The sequence below is a fragment of the Mus musculus genome, chromosome 13, assembly GCF_000001635.26.
Source record: "Mus musculus strain C57BL/6J chromosome 13, GRCm38.p6 C57BL/6J".
NCBI classification, from domain to species: domain Eukaryota; kingdom Metazoa; phylum Chordata; class Mammalia; order Rodentia; family Muridae; genus Mus; species Mus musculus.
In genome coordinates this window covers 105325328-105345463 of record NC_000079.6, presented here as the reverse complement: position 1 = coordinate 105345463, position 20136 = coordinate 105325328, and positions in this window count along the sequence as shown.

The window sequence follows — 20136 nt, the reverse complement described above, 5'->3', positions numbered from 1 at the left end:
GCCTAGCAAACACAGAAGTGGATGCTCACAGTCAGCTAATGGATGGATCACAGGGCTCCCAATGGAGGAGCTAGAGAAAGTAGCCAAGGAGCTAAAGGGATCTGCAATCCTATAGGCGGAACAACATTATGAACTAACCAGTACCCCGGAGCTCTTGACTCTAGCTGCATATGTATCAAAAGATGGCCTAGTCGGCCATCACTGGGAAGAGAGGCCCATTGGACACACAAACTTTATATGCCCCAGTACAGGGGAATGCCAGGGCCAAAAAGGGGAGTGGGTGGGTAGGGGATTGGGGGTGGGTGGGTATGGGGCACTTTTGGTATAGCATTGGAAATGTAAATGAGCTAAATACCTAATAAAAACTGGAAAAAAAAGAAAAAGAAAATGTAAACGAGGAAAATACCAAAAAAAAAAAAAAGATTTATTTGATTTAGTAATAAAACAGCAGAACACTAGGATGGGCTGAGGGAATTCCTCCATCCCTTTAATCTATTATTAGTCCCAGTTGTTTCCTACCTTCTAGCTGACTGACTATTCATTTTGTTTTTATATTCAAAAATTTAAAACATTGGTTTGTGCTTGTGGAATATTCAATTGACTTTTAAAATGAGCCTACAAATTTTTGTAGAGAAAAATGAGAGAGTAATGATTTTCTTATCTCTCTATTCTCCCCTTTTTATCTGTCCCCATTTTATCATAGTTCGTATATCTTTATGATCTGGTGAAACTAACATACCGTGTCTTGAAGTGTCTTTCTGTACTTTGTCATAGGTCATTTTACTGGCCAGTGTTTTCTGCTCCTTCATTCTGTTTGAATAAGACAAATTCTCTCTATATATGTCTGTCTAAAGTCCTCAGAAATGTCAGTCTGGAAAAGAACAAAAGTAAAAGGAGGACTTGATCCACTGCTTTTCAGCCTGATTCATTTTCATGGATAACAGGCCAGCTATGCCATGAAGTAAACACTTGATGTAGTTGGTTGGTCATAGGTTTTAAAGAGAATCCAAGTTCACCCTTTGCCTTGAGTTTTCTTTTAATAGAATTCAGAAGAAATAAAGGGAGACTCCAATTGAAGCATAGACCACTGGTTCTTAACCTATGGGTTACAACCCCCACAAGGGTTGCATTTTAGATATTTTGCATATTTGATATTTACATTGAGATTCATAGTGGTAGCAAAATTAGTTATGAAATAATTTTCTTGTTGGGGGTTCTCCACAACATGAGGAACTGCAATAAAGGATTGTGTAGCATGTAATTATTAAACATCAGTCCAAGCTATTGCCAGCTAGGCACTGACAGTCTTGGACTGTTCCCAGCAAGGTACATAGCCCGAGACCATGTGTTTCTCCTAGCCAATGTCTCCAACAAACACCAGCTCTTTGAGATCACTCTTGGTCCCCTGCAGTCAGCTTCTGCCAAATTGCTCTGCACTCCCAAGTTCCAGTGTGCTAGCTGGGGGCGCACTCTTGCAAGCCTGCGCTCCACTCTGGTTACCTCTTCCCCTGGAGCTCGGTCCTTGCCAAATCTTCGCTCCCAAATCCTGGCTGGAATTCCACCTCTGCTAAATTCTGTCCCTCTGGCCTACCTGAGACTCTGCAAAATGGAAAACACCAGACAATCTTAGTTTAGAAGCAACAGATGACACAACCGCTGGGCAAGGAATCCATTGTTCTTAACCCATCAAATATTGTGTTAGAAATCTTCTGGTGGCTTCTTCCACCAGAGCTAACAATTCCCAGTCTACATGGTGCCTCCTTTTGCTCACTAAAAGGGGATGTTCCTTCCTCCTCCTCCCCTCCTCCTATCTCCGACCAAAAGACCCGCCTCCTCCTCGTCCAGCAATTGGCTTCTTGCCATCTTTATTATCCAATCAATTAACTAGGGGGAAATTCCACCACAGGGTTGCTGCATGAGAACCACTGGCCTAGACAAATACAGTGAATGAGGATTATTTCTGAAGTAGTGTATTTTCTCAGTGACTTTGAATTTCAGTCTTTTTTGTCTTAAGCGCAAAGAATCTTTACTAATTTGGAATTATAGATGGACCACTACTGTATGTGTGTGTGTGTGTGTGTGTGTGTATTCAAGATGACCACAAAAGTATTTCCTTTCCTATCTCATTTGCATCTTTCTCAGTTATTCTTTTACCAAGAAACAAGGAAAAGCCCCTTTCTCCAACCCTTTGAGCCCAGGGTAGACTTGTCAACCATTAAGTATATCAGCATGGCAAGGTTATTGCCTTTTCTACTCCAGCATTTTCGATTCTTAGTTTCAAGAAAACCTTCTCTTCAGAAGCTTGGCTTCCATCCTATGAAAAGCGCAAGTTACAAGAGGTCATGTGGAGATGCCTCAAATTCAACCCTAGCTGATACTCCAGTGGATGGTTAAAATTGACTCAACTCTGGTGGTGACCATCTTAATTATTCACTCACATAGAAGTTTCACATGCCCCCTAAGGCATGCGATCTCAGTCCTAAGTGAGGTCCACAGGCTCATCCAGCTGACCTTTGTCAGTCTACAGAGCATAATAATTTTGCTTGAATCCACTAAGGTTTGAGGTAATTTACTAAGTGGGAAGAGAGAAGATACTAGGCACATGAAACCAGGCCTTGTGAACTATTACAAGTCACAATTTCCTAAAGCTGATCTCTAGCTTAGGAGGGACAGAAGAACATCCCAGGCACCAAAATTAACTTTATGATTAGAGTTCAGGTGAACTAATATTGTGGTTAATCCAAACAGCATGAAAAGTTCTGTGTCTGCGGATGTGGTGTGTGTGTGTATTGGGTGACATTGTATTTGTTCCCTGTGGCTTTTGTAGCAAGCTTTGGAAAACCTGACAATTTTAAACAACAGATTTACTCTACAGTTTGTACATCTAAAGATAAGGTATGTATTAAAAGGGCCATGCTGCTTCACAGGCGTGCCCAACCTGTAGTCCATCGGCTTCAAGCACCAAAGGTAACAATCAATGTAACCAAACACAAAGTTAAAAACTTACTTAAAATCTTATGAGATTTTTGTGTGATTTTTTATGGAACATAATTCAGTGGGTTTTTTTAATTTTTATTAGATATTTTCTTCATTTACATTTCAAATGGTATCCTGAAAGTCCTCTATACCCTTCCCCAGCCCTGCTCCCCTACCCACCCACTCCCACTTCTTGGCCCTAGCATTCCCCTGTACTGGGGCATATAAACTTTGCAAGACTAAGGGGCCTCTCTTCCCAATGATGGCTGACTAGGCCATCTTCTGCTACATAGGCAGCTAGAGACACGAGCTCTGGGGTTACTGGGTAGTTCATATTGTTGTTCCACCTATAGGGTTGCAGTCCCCTTCAGCTCCTTGGGTACTCTCTCAGCTATTAAAAACAATGAATTTATGAAATTCTTGGGCAAATGGATGTATCTGGAGGATATCATCCTGAGTGAGGTAACCCAATCACAAAAGAAGTCACTTGATATGCACTTGATATCCACTTAAGTGGATATTATCCCAGAAACTTAGAATACCCAAGATACAATTTGCAAAACACAAGAAAATCAAGAAGGAAGACCAATGTGTGGATACTTCATTCCTCCTTAGAATAGGGAACAAAATACCCATGGAAGGAAAGTTTGGAGCTGAGACAAAAGGAAGGACCATCCAGAGACTACCCCACCTGGGGATCCATCCCATAGTCAGCCACCAAACGCAGACACTATTGCATATGCCAGCAAGATTTTGCTGAATTTAGTGGTTCTTAAGCCTCAGTGTTTGATAGCCAATGTCTGTCAGAAAGTTCAAACAGGCCAGTAAATTAGAGACACCCTTTCCTTATTTCAGTCAGGTTTAGTTACTGTGTGACTTTACTGACTTCCTTAGCTATTGGCTTCATCACACCAATCCTCTGGCTTCTTGTAATCTCATCTCATCTCTTCTCTTCACTTCTCTTCTCTTCTCTTCTCCTCTCTTCTCCTCTCTTCTCCTCTCTTCTCCTCTCTTCTCCTCTCTTCTCCTCTCTTCTCCTCTCTTCTCCTCTCTTCTCCTCTCTTCTCCTCTCTTCTCCTCTCTTCTCCTCTCTTCTCCTCTCTCTCTTCTCCTCTCCCTCTTCTCCTCTCCCTCTTCTCCTCTCTCTCTTCTCCTCTCTCTCTTCTCCTCTCTTCTCCTCTCTTCTCCTCTCTTCTCCTCTCCTCTCTTCTCCTCTCTTCTCCTCTCCTCTCCTCTCCTCTCTTCTCCTCTCTTCTCCTCTCTTTCTCTCTTCCCCTCTTCCCCTCTTCCTCTCTCTCTCTCTCTCTCCCCCTCATTCTATCTCCTCAGTTTCTCCTTATCTTAAGATTCTTAGCTTTTTATGTCTACTACTACTAAAGACCCTTTTCCCATATCCCAGGAATTTGATAGCAAAGTAGGCCACTTCCCCTTCTGCTGGTCACATTTGGTGTAGAAACAGGAACATGGATATGGGTCCCCATCACCCTAAAGCATGTGATATGTAAACAGAGCTCATCAAAATAAAGCAACTGTGCCAGTGCACTGGATAGCTTCATAAACAGATGGCAGTTAGTACTGTGTCATGAATCCTCCCTCTATGGTTGATGATCAAACCTGACCTCATCTCTAGATCTGCCTTTTCCATTCAGCTGTTGTGCCCATAGACTACATGTGAGAGGATTTTGCATGATCTTACCCAGGTTAAATTCCTTCAACAAGGAAGGATGACTTTGTGGTGCTATTTTGGAATTCTCCTGGCAAATCAATTATATTGGCTGCACATTTGGTGATATCCAGCCATTTTCTGTTTTGTTTGACAACCTCCATATAATTTCCAAAGTGTGTTATTATTTTTGTCACTTAACTTTTTATTTTTTCTATACATTGCCTTAGCATTATCTACAATAATAACCTAAGCTTCTTTATCCACCCCGCAGTCTCTTAAGGAGAATATCTCAAAGGGAAATCTCATAGCTCAGAAAACCTCATTAAGATATGTAAGAACTTGTCAGGTCCAATGTGGACTATATTTGCCCATAGCATTGGCAGTTGCTGTATCTGTTGATAAATGCACTGAAACCCTGAAGTGTATTAGTTTTAACAGTGGTTGCAATCAGAGGTTTATGCCTTAAAAATTCAATTACTACTATTTGAAATTTCATAAAATCTAAGCCAAGGATTAATAGATAATGAAGTCCCTTTGCTGAGGTACAATCCACTAAGTACTTCCATTGGCCAAAAATGTTGGTTAAAAAATTTTGCAATTTAATATGCTCATGTGTGTGTGTGTGTGGTGTTGGTGTGGGTGTAGGGGGTTGCTACATGTGTGTGTGTTTGTGTGGTGTGTGTGTGTGTAGGGGGTTGCCACACTTAAAAGGGGAGATTAAGAGAGTATCTATTGACATGATTCCATGATTTTATGTTAAAACACACATCCATAGATTTAAGTACAGCAAAAAACGAGACCACAAATTTGAGAGAGAGAAAAAGGAGGGAGGAAAATGAAAGTGTAAAATTGTGCAATTATATTTTAATTTCAAGATTTTAAGAATATATTTTAAAACCAGGGAGTAAGGTGTATCATAATTTGAAAATCCTTTTCTCTGGACTTGGGGGAAAAAGGCAAAATGGAAACATAAATGGTAAGTCATAAGGATAATACTTAATGAACATGATAGCACAAATGTCCAAAGCTATGCACTGTAGGAACATTTATGCCTTTCTCTATGTGGGTCTTTCTCTTTATTTTTTTTAATTTTGGTTGTGGTGTTTAAATCCCAGACTTGTGCATACCACCCACATCACATGCCTCCACAGTACCCTTTCAGTCTTTAGACCATTTTTAAGGAAGGATTAGTATTGTAATATTCCTTAATTTAGCCAGGGGTAAAAATATTGGATCACATTAAACAGTACCTGGCTTTATTCTCTGGCTGTCTTTGGAAATGGCAGTCTTAAGCCTTATATGCTACTAAGTCATAATTTACAATCTTTGATAGGTTAGTTAAAATGAGAAATACAATGAAATCAAGGAAATGAGCCTTCCTCACAGTTTCTCACAGAGGCACCAAAACTCCGAAAGTGTAAAGAGGGACACGCCAAATCTATTTAATATAAAGTAATGAGCAGAAATCAGCTTTCAGCATCCCCAGTTAATTGTTCAAGCTGCTCCTGCAAATTAAATAAATGTATTGTCACATCTGGTTCTTTAATAATGAATTTCCATTAGCTACTGAGGCAAGATGAAAGACCTCTGCAGATCCCTTAGTTGAATCCACTTGTGGACCATGCAGCAACAAAGGAGATAATTCTCAATACAGTGTTCTTGCCAAAGGAAACAGTCAAGGAGATTTTATTGGCAAACCTATGTATATTGATACAGGAAAGATTCAGCATCACAAGTAGATGTGATCACATCCCTGAGCATCCTCACAATAGTCACATCACATATTCAGACAGCATGGCAGAAATGAACACTTCTGGGTAGAATCTTGGTACTGTAATGAGCAAAATTACTCTAGGTCACCTAAAAATAATGATCCTAATGTAACTTTGGGCTTTTCTTCCATTCTTGGTAACTTTCTCTGAAGGACCAAGTCAATAATAAAACATTTGTAAATTAAAAAAAAAAGACAACAGGGGATAAAAGCATTGAAGAAAATTTGACATAACTGATATTTGAAAGGAAAAAGCAACTTCATCATTATATTAACAGGCACCATGCCCTAAAGGTGTCTGCTTGGAGTCTCTCTAGCATGTGAAACCATAATAGGGACTACTATAGATATATACATCTTTAAAGAAACTACATAATGTTAAAAATAATTACAGGTTTCTATACTTCATAGCAATCCAAGTATTTGCTATCTTTTCATTTTTCTTGGCTTTTCTTTTTCTCTTTGAATGAATATTCTCTTTTCTACGTAAAATATTATATACACATAGCTCAATTTTGAGTAATATGGATTTTTAGAATTTATTACGTTTTAAGGAATTAAGATCATAAATTTGAAGATCCAAGGCATTTCTTTATATTTCTCATTGGTCTGAAGAAATACTTTGTTTTTATTTTTAATCAGTTATACTAATGTACACCAATGTGCATTAATTAATGAGACTCAGTGTGATATTTCTACACAAAAATACAACATCTCTCACCAAATCCTCCCTCTTCATCATCCATCCTTTCCAGCCTGTCAACCACTGTTCTGCTTTCAGGCTGACTTCTCCTAGACATGAGGAATCTCACCTGCCTTTGTGTGCCTGGCTTGTTTTACTTAACATAAACTCTCCTATCCCATCAATTTTGCTACAGATAATGGGATTTCATTCTTCATTTTCAACTCATTTGTGTTGATGGACACCTAGTTTCCTTCTGTGTCTCACCCACTGTGAAGAGTGTAGGGGGACTATGGACTTCAGAATATGATGATGAATTACAAGTTGCCTATGTGTGACCTGATGAAAGAGCTGTGGTAAAAATACACACTGACCCTAACTCTATAAAAGGGAACTGAAGGGAAAAAAAAGAATAAAACTTGATAGGAGTTTCCCCACAAAGGAAGGAGTCAAAGGTGGCCACCAACCTGTGTCCATTTGTTCCACACTATTCACACCAGGAATCAGCAGTGGCTGCTAAGGAATACTAACCTCTCAGGGACACAGGCACCACAAGAAAAGCCAACTAAAGAGACACTCATCAGGCAGTGGAGATGTATCCATAGGCTGGACACACCATGGGTAGAAAGAGCCACAGCAATCCGACTGTAGAAAAGGAGACAGAAGTACAGCAGGAGAAGATGTGCTACTGATTTTGGGGTCCTGACACAAAAACCTTAACATGGACCAATGTGTTGAAATGCTTCCCTTATGTTTTCTTCTGATAGGATCAGATTCAGATCTGATGTTTGATCTTTGATGTATTTGGAGGGGTTTTTTTTTTTTGTACCTGGTGAGAGACCGTGATCAAGTTTCACTCTTCTCCATGTAGATATCCAGCTTGCCCAGTTCCTTTTGTTGAAGAGTCTACCCTTTACCCAATCAATGACTTTGGTATCTTAGTTGTAAGTCAGTTAGCTACAAACCTGTGGCCTCTTATTTCTATAACCTATGTGATTACACTGCTCTTTGTGTCTGTTGTATCACCATACCGTGCTGTTTGGGTTGTCACTGCTCTCTGGTCTCTTCAAAGGTCTCGTGACATTTCTAGGATTGATGTTTCTCCATGCTTTTGTATTTCTGGTCTTTTATAATTCCATACAAATTTCAGGATTTTTTTTCCTAGCTCTTAAAAGACTGTCACTGACATTTTTTAATTATTAATTGACTAATTAACTTAATTTACATCTGGATTACAGTTTCCCCACAATGCTCTGCTACAGGAATTCCTCCCCACTCTCCATCCACTCCTCCTTCTCTTCTCTTCTCTTCTCTTCTCTTCTCTTCTCTTCTCTTCTCTTCTCTTCTCTTCTCTTCTCTTCAGAAAAGGGGAGGCCTTCCATGGATATTAAGTAGCCCTGGCATATCCAGTTGCAATGAGACTAGGTGACCCTCTCCTATTGGGTCTAGATGAAGCAGTCCAATAGGACTTGTCCCAAAGGTAGGCAACAGGGTCAGAGACGGCCCCTGCTCCTGCTGTGAGGAGTCCCACTTGAAGACAAAGCTAATACAACTGTTACATATATGAAGAGGGCAGGTCAGTCCCATGCACATTTCCTGGTGAGCTCCTACTTAGCCTCTGTGAGCTGCTATTGGACCAGGTTAGTTGATTAGTTCATTCTGTAGGTTTCCTTGACACCTCTGGCTCCTACTACCCTTCCTCTCACTCTTCCACAGGATTCCCCAGCCTCCCAACGATGTTCAGCTGTGAGAACCTGCATCCATCTCTGTCAATTACTAGGTGAAGCTTCTCTGATGACAATTACAGTAAACTTCTGTCTGCAAGTGTGCTTCAAGGTTCTCTCTGTTTAATTTGATATTGACTACTGTATTGCCTTTATTGTGTTTAGTTATGTGCCCTCTATTCCCAATCTCTCCAAGACTTTTATCATGCAGGAATATTAGATTTTGTCAAAGTTTCTTCAGCATCTAGTGAGATGATCATGTATTTCTTTCTTTCAGTTTGTTTATACAGTGGATATCACTGACATTTAGATGGAATTAAAATCTGAGCCTGTTGATCTTCATGTTAATATTGACATTTAACTAGATTCATTACTTATATCTATAGGGATGAAAAGCCTATTGCTTTCTGTCATCTTCGGTCATTTTTACCATTGCTTGTCATTTTCATTGCAGAGGACTTAGACTTTCTTACTTTTACTTGGAGGTGAAGATGAGGTTTACGTCTAAGGTTTTGTTATTGTTTGGGTTGTTGTTGATGATGACTTGGTTGTTTATGTCATTGTGAATGGAATGGTTTCCATTATTTTTTCCTCATAGAAAAGTTATTGATTTTCATATGTTAATTTTGTGAACTTCTTTCCTTTTTCCTAACAATGACTTTTGGGTTATTTTATGTATAGAATCCTGTCATCTCCGAACAGGAGAAACTGGCTTCCTTCCTTCATATTTGGCTGGCTAGTTTATTTCTCTTTCCTAATTGATCTGGCCAAAGTTTCTAGTACCATACCGGATAGAAGACATAAAGACATGAGTTCAAAGCATGCATTTAGCTTTCCCCATTAAGAATTTTTAAAATTTTAAGTCATTTTGTCTTTATTTCTATCTGACTTTTGTTACTTTTCCCCTAAATTTTGGTTTGGATTGCTCACAATTTCCCAAGTCCTTAAACAATTTTAAGTATTTCAAATGTTTAAACATTTAAAATATTTTGATTTGAAAAAATATTTCTTTCTTTTTTCTTTTTCTCTAATAAAGACTATACATTTTCAAATTACAATGCTTTTATTGTTTCTTACACAGTCTAGAGAAATCACCATACACTAGTGAAAAATATAAGTATTCTGAAATATGAGATGAAATATTCTGTAAATGTCTATTAACTCCATTTGATTTATGAAGTTGCTTTGTTTAGTCTTTACTAGAAATAGGCCCAGTGACAAAAATAGCTTATTGAAATTCACTACTGTTATTCCATTGAAAATATCTACTTAAGCCTAGTAGTGTTTGTTTTCTAAAATTCTCCTGCACTACTTGTATATAGATTGACAGTAATTATATATTCCAGTTGAATTGAGCCGATGATCAGTTCATAATGGCCTTCTTTGTTCTTGGTCTTTCTTTACATTTCTCCTTCTTCCTCCTCCTCTTCCTCCTCCTCCTCCCCTTCTCCTCTTCCTCCTCCCCTTCCTCCTCCTCATCTTTCTTCTTTTCATCTTCCTCCTATTCTTCCTCCTCAACATCTTTCTCCTGCTCATGTTCCTCCTTTTCCTCCTCCTCTTCCTTCTCCTCCTCCTCCTCCTCCTCCTCCTCCTCCTTCTTCTAAGTTTATTTTGTCAGATCTCAGTACAGTTAATTTGGTTACTTTAGGTTTCCATCTAATTGAATATCCTTCTGTAGCTATTTACTTAAGTGAATTTCTTGAAAGCAATCATCTGGACTCCTTATCATGTGCTATTATTGCCAAGAGGCTACTATACATCTCCCACTCCTAAGATATTAATGGGCTCAGCTTATTCATCTGAGCCTCCCCACACATAGGCCTTTGACAAGGTTTGCAGTGTGAGGCATGGAGTAAATTTAAATTTCAATCAGTAGGTATTTATTTGTTCATCCCCCAAAGTTGTGACATTATTGTACCAATGGATTTATCTTGCAGGCCAGGACCATATTGTTATACTCAGGGTCTACAGTTGAGTAAGTCTTACTTAAGTGGACTTAAGTCTTTCATTAAGTAGTTAATGACTACTCTCCCCAGATGCCTACACATTACTTTATAATGCTATGAATGCTAACTAGCAGGGACAAAACTTCCAGCCTCATCGCTCTATGTCCTGGATCTAAACAACATACTGTCTTTAGCGAGAGGTATTATCTAGTTCTAGAACAATGACAACAACCTACATCATCTGAAGAGTTTCTTGCCAACATCTTGTGTGGGGGTGGGCATTTCACATCTGTCACTGGATTTCATTTAACAATCTGTGGGATCATCAGGGGTCAACTGGGGGAGCACCAGGGCTAACCATGGAGGAGTCAGGCAAGGTACCTCTTTTCAAAGTATCAGCATCATCACCACCACCATCACCATCATCATCATAATTATTTATATTATTTACTTGGCTTATAAAGAATCTGTTTCTATTTGGATTTTTTGTACACCTTTAAGTTGGGTGAATCTCCTCTCCTCATTCTTTCTTTATACTAACCTTACCTTCTCCTTATTCAAACTTTTCCATGCCTAGTATTTTCATTCTCCTCTCTACTTTCATGCCACATATATTTTTAGTATCCTTCTTGCTTAAGATTCACCTACCCCAAACTATGGTCTTTTCTTGCTTGCTGGGCTTAACAGACATGCATTTCAACTTTAATACAAAACATAAAAATGTGATGCTATGATCTATATGTACAAGTATACAGGATAACATATAGTGTTCATCTTTCTGGGTTTGGGTTATCTCATCCAATACAATGTTTTCCAAAGTGCTTAAATATTGGTGGTTCAAAACTATCACAGTATGAAAGGTATCTTCAAAACAAGCTCAGTCACATAAAATCATAATGTTCCTTGGCCAGAGTCATCTACTGATGCAATCTCTACTAGGAAGTACAGCCAAGTCTTCTGTTACAAGAAAACCAGGATTCATCTTAGTCCTTAGTCAAGAAAACCTAAGCTTAGAATTTCCTTCTCTAGTATTACAGAAGATTGATACCGAGACTAGAGAAAATTAAGAGAGTTTATTATAAAGAAAAGATAACATACTTTAAGGGTCAAGGTGAATACAACAAGAGAACCCGGTACTTGAAACTTTGTCCATTTAAATTTTCTTGACCTAGGCATGAGACCTGCATTCTGTCCAATATGAACCTTATCCATGAGCACAAATTTGTTTTCCACTTCTTTAGGGCAACCAAAAATAAATAAATTAATAAACACAATAATATACTGTTGGTATCAATTGTCCAATCAATTAAAAATAAACTGTACGAACCAAAATTCAGGATGGGATTTGAAGTATGTAAGCAGATTCATCACCATGTATTAGCTTTCTGACTTATGTTAATTTTAGTTCAGGAGAGCATGATGGTTTATAAAAGTGATCAGTTCACTATCTGAGTTTAAATAAAGTTTATGCTTTCTTTTCAACTGAGTAGCAGCAAACTTGTTGACATACTAGCATGCGAAAGTTTTAAGGTAACTGTTTTGGAATCTGGTCCCTTTCCTAGTTCCTCAACTCACTGTCTATTCCAACATATTGAAAGAAAATGGCTCTTACTAGTAGACTCATTTTCTGAAAAGTTTCAATGATATGTCTCCTTTACTGTATTCAGAGAACCCATCATACCTTTCTGAAGCAATGCTTGACTGTAACTTTGTTGTTGATGATTTGTTTTGCTTTTTTTTTTTTTTTTAACAAATACAGAAGTGGAAAGGAAACTACTTGGGTGGAACTATTTAAGAGGGTGGGGTAGAAAGAAGAAATGGTGGGAGGAGGAGAATAAAAACTAATGATCCATGAAAATGTCACAAGGAAAGCTGATACTTGGCAAGACAATCAAAAGCTAAAATTAAAAGCCCACACAACAATATTCTGAAGGGAGGTATCCTGTGTGTGGAAAAAGCTGATCACAGAAACTATAATGTCTTAAACCAAAGTTCCTGAGTTAAATGGGGGATAATTCTCTTTTGATTATTGGTCAGGGGAGGTGGGGATGTCCCCCAAGGCTCTCTAAACAACACAGGACATTTTTACTGCTGTTGAAGCCCCTACCAGACTAGCTGTCAAGAACCTCTTGCTGAAGACATCATGTGACCTGTTCACAGCACAAAATGTGCTCAAGCTGGAACTAAGATGGGAGTTTCCTCCATAGTGGTTGGTCCTGACTGTGCTGGAAGATGCTATGAGGGCTGCTGGAGAGAACTGCCCGTGATGGTCTTACTTTACTGTAGACGTGGGCTCTAATGTTACCCACTGGCCACCTAATATAAACCCACTTGATAAAATGTAGAGACTGTCTTATGGGGGTAATCAACTCTTTGCTGATGATATCTTCATCATGTCTGGTACAGTAAACCTGATCAAGAGTGTATGCTTGGGGAGCTCATAGGCCTTAGTGGGGGAATCTCACTGCTGTTATTTTGAGAAATGGACTTTATGTACCCATTTAATTCCTCTAAAGAATTATGCTTATGTCCACAAATCAGTGATCCTAGAATATCCGGTCAGGAATGTTTGGAGGGTTTCATTGTTTTGTTTCATTTTTTGTTCATTAGTAGTCAGTAGTAAATGAAAAGACTCATAACTGCTGAGAAAAACTGACAGTTGAGTGCTCATCTGGAGATGGCAGATCTATATCGCTCCTTCTAATGCTCAGGGAATATCATCAAAGGAGGAGCATAGGAGTTGGAGGAGAGAGGCAGGCAGAGGTTGGGGGTGAAAACGGCCCAGAATGTTGAACTTACAGCAGCTGTTAATCTATGCCAAGATTACCCAAGATTGGAAAAAGCAACATCCTGTCATGGAGCGGAAGAGGTCTCATGAGAGGGAAACACCCCTACGGAAGATTTTATGCAGTTAATGGTTAACAGTAAAAGAAGGGCAGGCATGCTTCAGTGGTGCAGTCACTGGCAAGGTGGTCATGTTCCTGTAAACGAATAAATGAACCTGCTGGAACTTACTGGGTCACCAAAAGAAAAAAGAAAGGGAATCATTAGAATAGAAGTGTGATCTTGCTGGAAACAGGCAGGAAAGAATCGGGGAGAGTGGGTAGGGGTTAAAGAGGGTAATGAGGCCTAAAGGTGACCAACATACATTGTGAAAATGTCATAACAAAATCCATTATCATGTATAACTAGTATGTGGTAATAAGAACATTTTAAAAGCAAATGTCAGACTTGAAAAATGGCTTAGAGGTTAGAGTACAAACTGCTCCTGTGGAGTCTAGCTCCCAGCACCTACAGTCAGGCTCATGATGGTCCAGGGGGTTGGACACCTTCTTCAGCCCTCTGCAGGCACCTGCACACATGAACACACAAAGGTAAATACACATGAAATAAATAAATACATATTTTAAAATAGAATTGGTCTCCCCAAGGCCTAGTTTTATAAGAATTTATTAATATTGCTTCATGTTAATATTCTATAATTATTGAATTTGGAAGGCCCATTTTTCTTAAATATTTCATGTAGAATCCAAGATTTATTTTTTTCAAATTTTAAATGTTTCCTTTTTCTATCTGTCCTCCATACATACATGCATGCACTCGCGCATGCGCGCACGCACACACACAAACACATACAAATCTTAGACTTGGTTCACAAATGTAATTAGCATTTGTCTTTTCATTGTAATGGATATATCAAAGTGACAGTAAGGAAAAAAAGGTAGCATTAAACTTCAACAAGAAGCAAATGTGTGGATATTAAATATTCATGTGCAGAAGGAGCACTGAGGAGAACAAAAAATACAAAACAGCAATAGTCTGAATCAACTGACTATGCTGGGAGCTGAGTGACCACTCCCATTGCCATCAGTGAATGTACAGGAGAGAATGTACATCAGTGAATGTACAGGAGAGAAGAAAGAAATTAACAGTTGCATCTGCTTTTGCTGACCATCTTCTCAAAGATTCTTTCAGGGTGCTCCAAAATATTCCATCTATAGTGAAAAAACTATTAACTTTGGTGATATAGAAGCTGTAATTCCTATTACATTATTTTCAAAGCATTTAACTGTGTGTGTTATCCTTGCAAATCTAGCAAGCATATTCAATATAGCCAATATTTTCAGTTATGAGATGTGAACTTTTGGCCTACATTGGCTAGAATGAAAAAACAAATGAGTTTATTACAAATTTGTTTATATTCTGTTTGGAAAAATGTATAATAAAAAATTAACAAGAAACCCCTGCAAGACATTAAAAAAATAACCACATACACTAGTCCTTCCAAAGACACACTGAACATCAAATGGAAAGATTATGCAAAGGATCATAGTCCCCACCTTAACCAAGATGATCCAGCATCCTTAGTCCCCACCATAACCAAAATGTACCAGCAGCCTTAGTCCCACCCTAACCAAGTTGCCCCAGCATCAATTCACTCATCTTACTAGCGTTTTGCTTCCCACTTTCTCATTTATAGCTCACAAGTCAAACCATTACAAAATGGTTTTCATTACTAAGTCAGTCAAGAAAAGCTGACTGGGGATGATTTTTGTGTACTCCAATTTCTATTTTAATCCTGTATCTTTCTTAGAGACCTACTTACCTTGACCTCCCTCAAATTCCTGATGCCCATAAACTTTTCCTAAAACCTAATCTTCATGTCCACCAACTAAATGATTAAACACACTAGGTATGAAAACTAAACACCTTGGAGTAATTGTTAGCACCCAAATCTTAAAACCCAAATAATTGTTTATTAATGAATGTTGACATTTTTCAAATCGTTATTTTGACAAAGATAATCCCTGTTATTAATTGCAATGCTCTACATGGTTTGGGTCCTCTATACCTCTCCATCCTCAGCCTGCACACTTTGGTCCCACTTACTGTCTCCCCTCCAGTCATACCAGCCCTCTTTTAACCCACTCCTAGAACAGGACATTTGACATGACAATCTTGTCCTAATAAACTTGTTTCTGCTCCCTTAGATAGTTAATATCTTTACATGTTCAATTCTCAGTAATGCCATATGGATGGGATATTATGAAAACCATAGCCCAGCCTGTAATAAAAAGGGGAGAAGTCTAAAAGTCTTGACCTTTAGTCTGACTCATAAAAATAACTGAGCTTCAGCGGAAAAGGATGAAAACATTCTTGGCAAGGGTCTGACAAGAAATCAGTGGAACTGAGATTGGAATGCCAACTCCAAATGGAAGAAATTGTTGAATTATCAGCCTACATCCAGCTAGAATGGTAAAACACATTTCCTATAGAACTGTAGAAGACTCAAGAGCAGACAAAAATGTTAGATTTAATTTAGTGCATATTTCACAGTCGCTACTTGTAGAATATAGAGTAAGACCTCATTTCTCTTTCTCTCAGATCAAGTATCCTATGAGCTCCAGACTCCAAAATAAGTTAAGTTGCCTTTAAAACAGATTGCTGGATGCCTCTGCCAGGGTATACATACTACCAACTCTCACCGAGCCCAATAGTTTCTATCAGGTTCTTAAATGATACTGACACTAACAATTTAGGGGTCACACTCTGAGGTCACACCCTGAGGTCACACCCTACTAGACAACCTCACGTAATAAGCTAAACATAAAGCCATACAGTAAGATCTGACTCTAAAATGAATAAGAAAGAAAAACTGGGACAGAGAAACACCCCATGAGTGACCTATGGATCATTTATATTTACCTTGGCAGCATGTTACTTGTTGCTGCTTGAACTACAGTGTTACATTTTCTTAATGTCTCAATTCTTTATCTAGAATAGAAAATCACTGAGCCAATCAAGCCCCAAAGTCCTCCACAGTTCCTTGCTATTCCAATCCTATGATTTAGCTTCTGAATTACAGTTTGTTAAGGTTTTTGTCCCAGGGCACTTTACTCTGTAAATATAATTTTTTTTTTATCGAAGTAAGGAGAACAGCCTATGGTACTCCTAAAAATAGACAAAAGTTAGTCAAGAATCATATTTATATCAAACAACATAGGATAGTACAAGTTAATCACACAGCCAATGAAGAGTAATTATCACAAAAGTATCATCAGATTGTGTAGCTAGAGTAACTGTAGAAACCAATAGAGTAAAAGCAGACCATTGCAAGTAGGAACTATATGAGAGGGAAAAACTTTAATTAGGGGAGGGGGAGGATATAAATATAGAAGGTAGAAAAAAAGATCTGAAAATGTCATAATCATACTATCTACCTAAAATACCTATAGCATATATAAAGTATATACTATAGTTACTTATTACTATATGTACATACATAAGTCAGTCTATTCATATATAGTTTAATTAAAATGGTTGAATTAGGACAATTATGGCAGAAACTAAGAAAGGGTGACCCCATAAGAAGGCCAGCAGTCTCAAGTAACTTGGACCCCTGGGAGCTCCCAGACACTGAGCCACCAACCAGGCAGCATACACAAGTCGGTCTGAGGCCCCCAACACATATATAACAGAGAACTACTTGGTCTGAGCTCAGTGGGAGAAGATATGCCCAATCCTCAAGAGATTTGAGGTCTTAGGGAGGGAGGAGGTCTGGTAGGATGGGAGCATCCTTCCAGAGACAGGGGGAGGAGGAATGGGAGGAGGAGCTGTGGGAGAGGGAACTATCCGGGGGCAGTGGCTGGATTGTAAATAAAATAATAATGATAATAATAATGATAATAATAATAATAATAATAATAATAATAATAATAAAGTTAGAATAGTTCAAAACCTACTCAATCCAGGCTTACAGCTTGTAAATTAAAAAAAAAATAACAATTCTCATTTGGGCTGACAATCTTTCCCCAAGAGCCATAGACTATGTAACAAAACCCCCAATACCAGACATGAGAAGTCCTCTTTTGAGTTATTGGTAATGAAGTTATTTGAGTAATTGGTAAGCTAAAAGGCTCCCATATATTTATAGTTTATTGCTATTGTTTTAGTTTTCATACTCTCGTTCCCTCCCTAGAGGTGGAAAATTCCTATTGCTAAGACACCATTCACTTTAAACACACAGCCCAGAAACTTGAGGAAAACCTGACCTGGATACTTCCTGTCTGAGAGCCCACTCTCTGGGTACCATAGGGAATCAACCAACAACCCGACCCACCTATGATGCCTACAAACCACAGCAACCATCAGGATGGTGGCAAGAATGTAAAAGTGGCACACATACCTCACACTGACTGACAGCTCCTTAATTGGATGTAAAGCCTGCTCAACAAGAGGGAAGTTATGCCTAGTCCTAGAAACCTAGCCAGGTACCCAGGGCTAATGAAGTCATGGATCTTAGAGGAGAATTTCTAGCTGCCACAGACGAAACCAGCATCATCCCTGACTGCATTTTGAATATAATCCTTATATCCACAGATAAGTGTAATTCTTACACTTCATCAAGGGCACTTCTCTCTGGAGCAGGCTGAGATAATTACAGACAACCACAACTAATGAAAATGCAGAGTTGTGGAGCACAGTCCCAACTGACACATTTACAACACAACACTTGCACCTAAGGTACAGGAATCCTTGTGTAAGAGGAAATGGAAAGACTGTAAAAGTCAGAGAAACAGGAAGTTTACTATGAGATTGTGTTCCCTAAAAGAAAAGTCTCACCAACATGGCTGCCTAAATATGAACAAGAATGATACCAACGAACCTGGTAACATGGAATGGGGAAGCTCAGAACAAAGCCTCAAACAAAGACTTGGAACTATAGGCAACTTAGGAATTCTACATGGGAGAGAAATTGTCTTCCCTAGGGCAAAATACATCAATTGTTTATGTAATATCAAATAGTCAGCCCTGAAACACACACACACACTCACACACACACTCACACACACACACTCACACACACACTCACACACACTCACACATACTCACACTCACAAATTAAAGGAGGCCATGGATTTGAAAGAGAGTAAGCTAGAGTATTTTCTGAGGTTTGAAAGGAGAAAATGGAAGGGGGAAATTATGTTTTTTTATTGTACTATAGTCTCTAAAAATACTTTAAAAGTCATCAAGACAAAGATGAACTGTTTGCTAAGATATCTGAATATTCAAATCCTTAAATATCTCAATATTTTGAGGTGCTTTTCTAAATGATTGTCTTTATCTAAACACAATTTGATTTGTGTTATTTTCCCTTTGCCAAATATCTAAGACTTTCTTCTTTGCCCAAATTCTCCATTAGCTCAGAATCCTGCAATATACAAATCGTAAGAGACAAGCACAGTATATGTAATATTTATGAGAGTCAATTTATTTTCAACAAAACCAGAAGTCTCAATAAGATTTTTTCTTTTTTTTCCTTAGATATTTTCTTCATTTACATTTTAAATCCTATCCCCTTTCCTAGATTCCTCTCTGAAAGTTCCCTATACCCTCCCCCTGCCCTGCTACCCAACCCATCCACTCCTGCTTCCTGACCCTGGCATTCCCCTGTACTGGGACAAATAATCTTTGCAATACCAAGGGCCTCACCTCCCATGATGGCTGACTAGGCCATCTTCTGTTACACATACAACTAGAGACACAGGTCTAGGGTTACTGGTTAGTTCATATTGTTGTTCCTCCTATAGGGTTGCAGACCCCTTCGGCTCCTTGGGTACTTTCTCTAGCTCCTTCATTGGGGGCCCTGTGTTCCATCCAATAGATGACTGTGAACATCCACTTCTGTATTTGCCAGGCACTGGCATAGCCTCACAAGAGACAGCTATATCAGGGTCCTGTCAGCAAAATCTTGTGGTAGCGCACACCTTTAATCCCAGCACTTGGGAGGCAGAGGCAAGTGGATTTCTGAGTTCGAGGCTAGCCTGGTCTACAAAGTGAGTTCCAGGACAGCCAAGGCTAAACAGAGAAACCCTGTCTCGAAAAAAATAAAATCTTGCTGAGATATGCAATAGTGTCTGGGTTTGGTGGTTGTTTCTGGGATGGATCCCCAGGTGGGGTAGAATTTTTTCTTAAATAAAATTTCTTTTATCTTATATCTGCAGTTTTCCAATTGAGTGTTTAAGACTATCAGATCATTTCATTTTTATACTTTACTTTTTGCCTATTAGATATTTGGGACTTACATAATATTCAGTATTTTCTCTGTGTGTGTTGATTTTCTGTCCCATTAATGCCCGCTAAGTAACTATCTGTTCTGTTTGCATTAAATTGACAGATTCTAAAGAAATTAAATTTATTACAATTCTAAACTGGAAAATGTGATATAAAACCACTATTAACATTTTCTCAACCCAAAATAAATACATGTGGTGTATTTATGGAATAATTCATAATACACTAATCTAATCCTAGAAAATTCAGAATATTTTAAATGTATATGTCTTAATATATAAACATTAATGAAGACT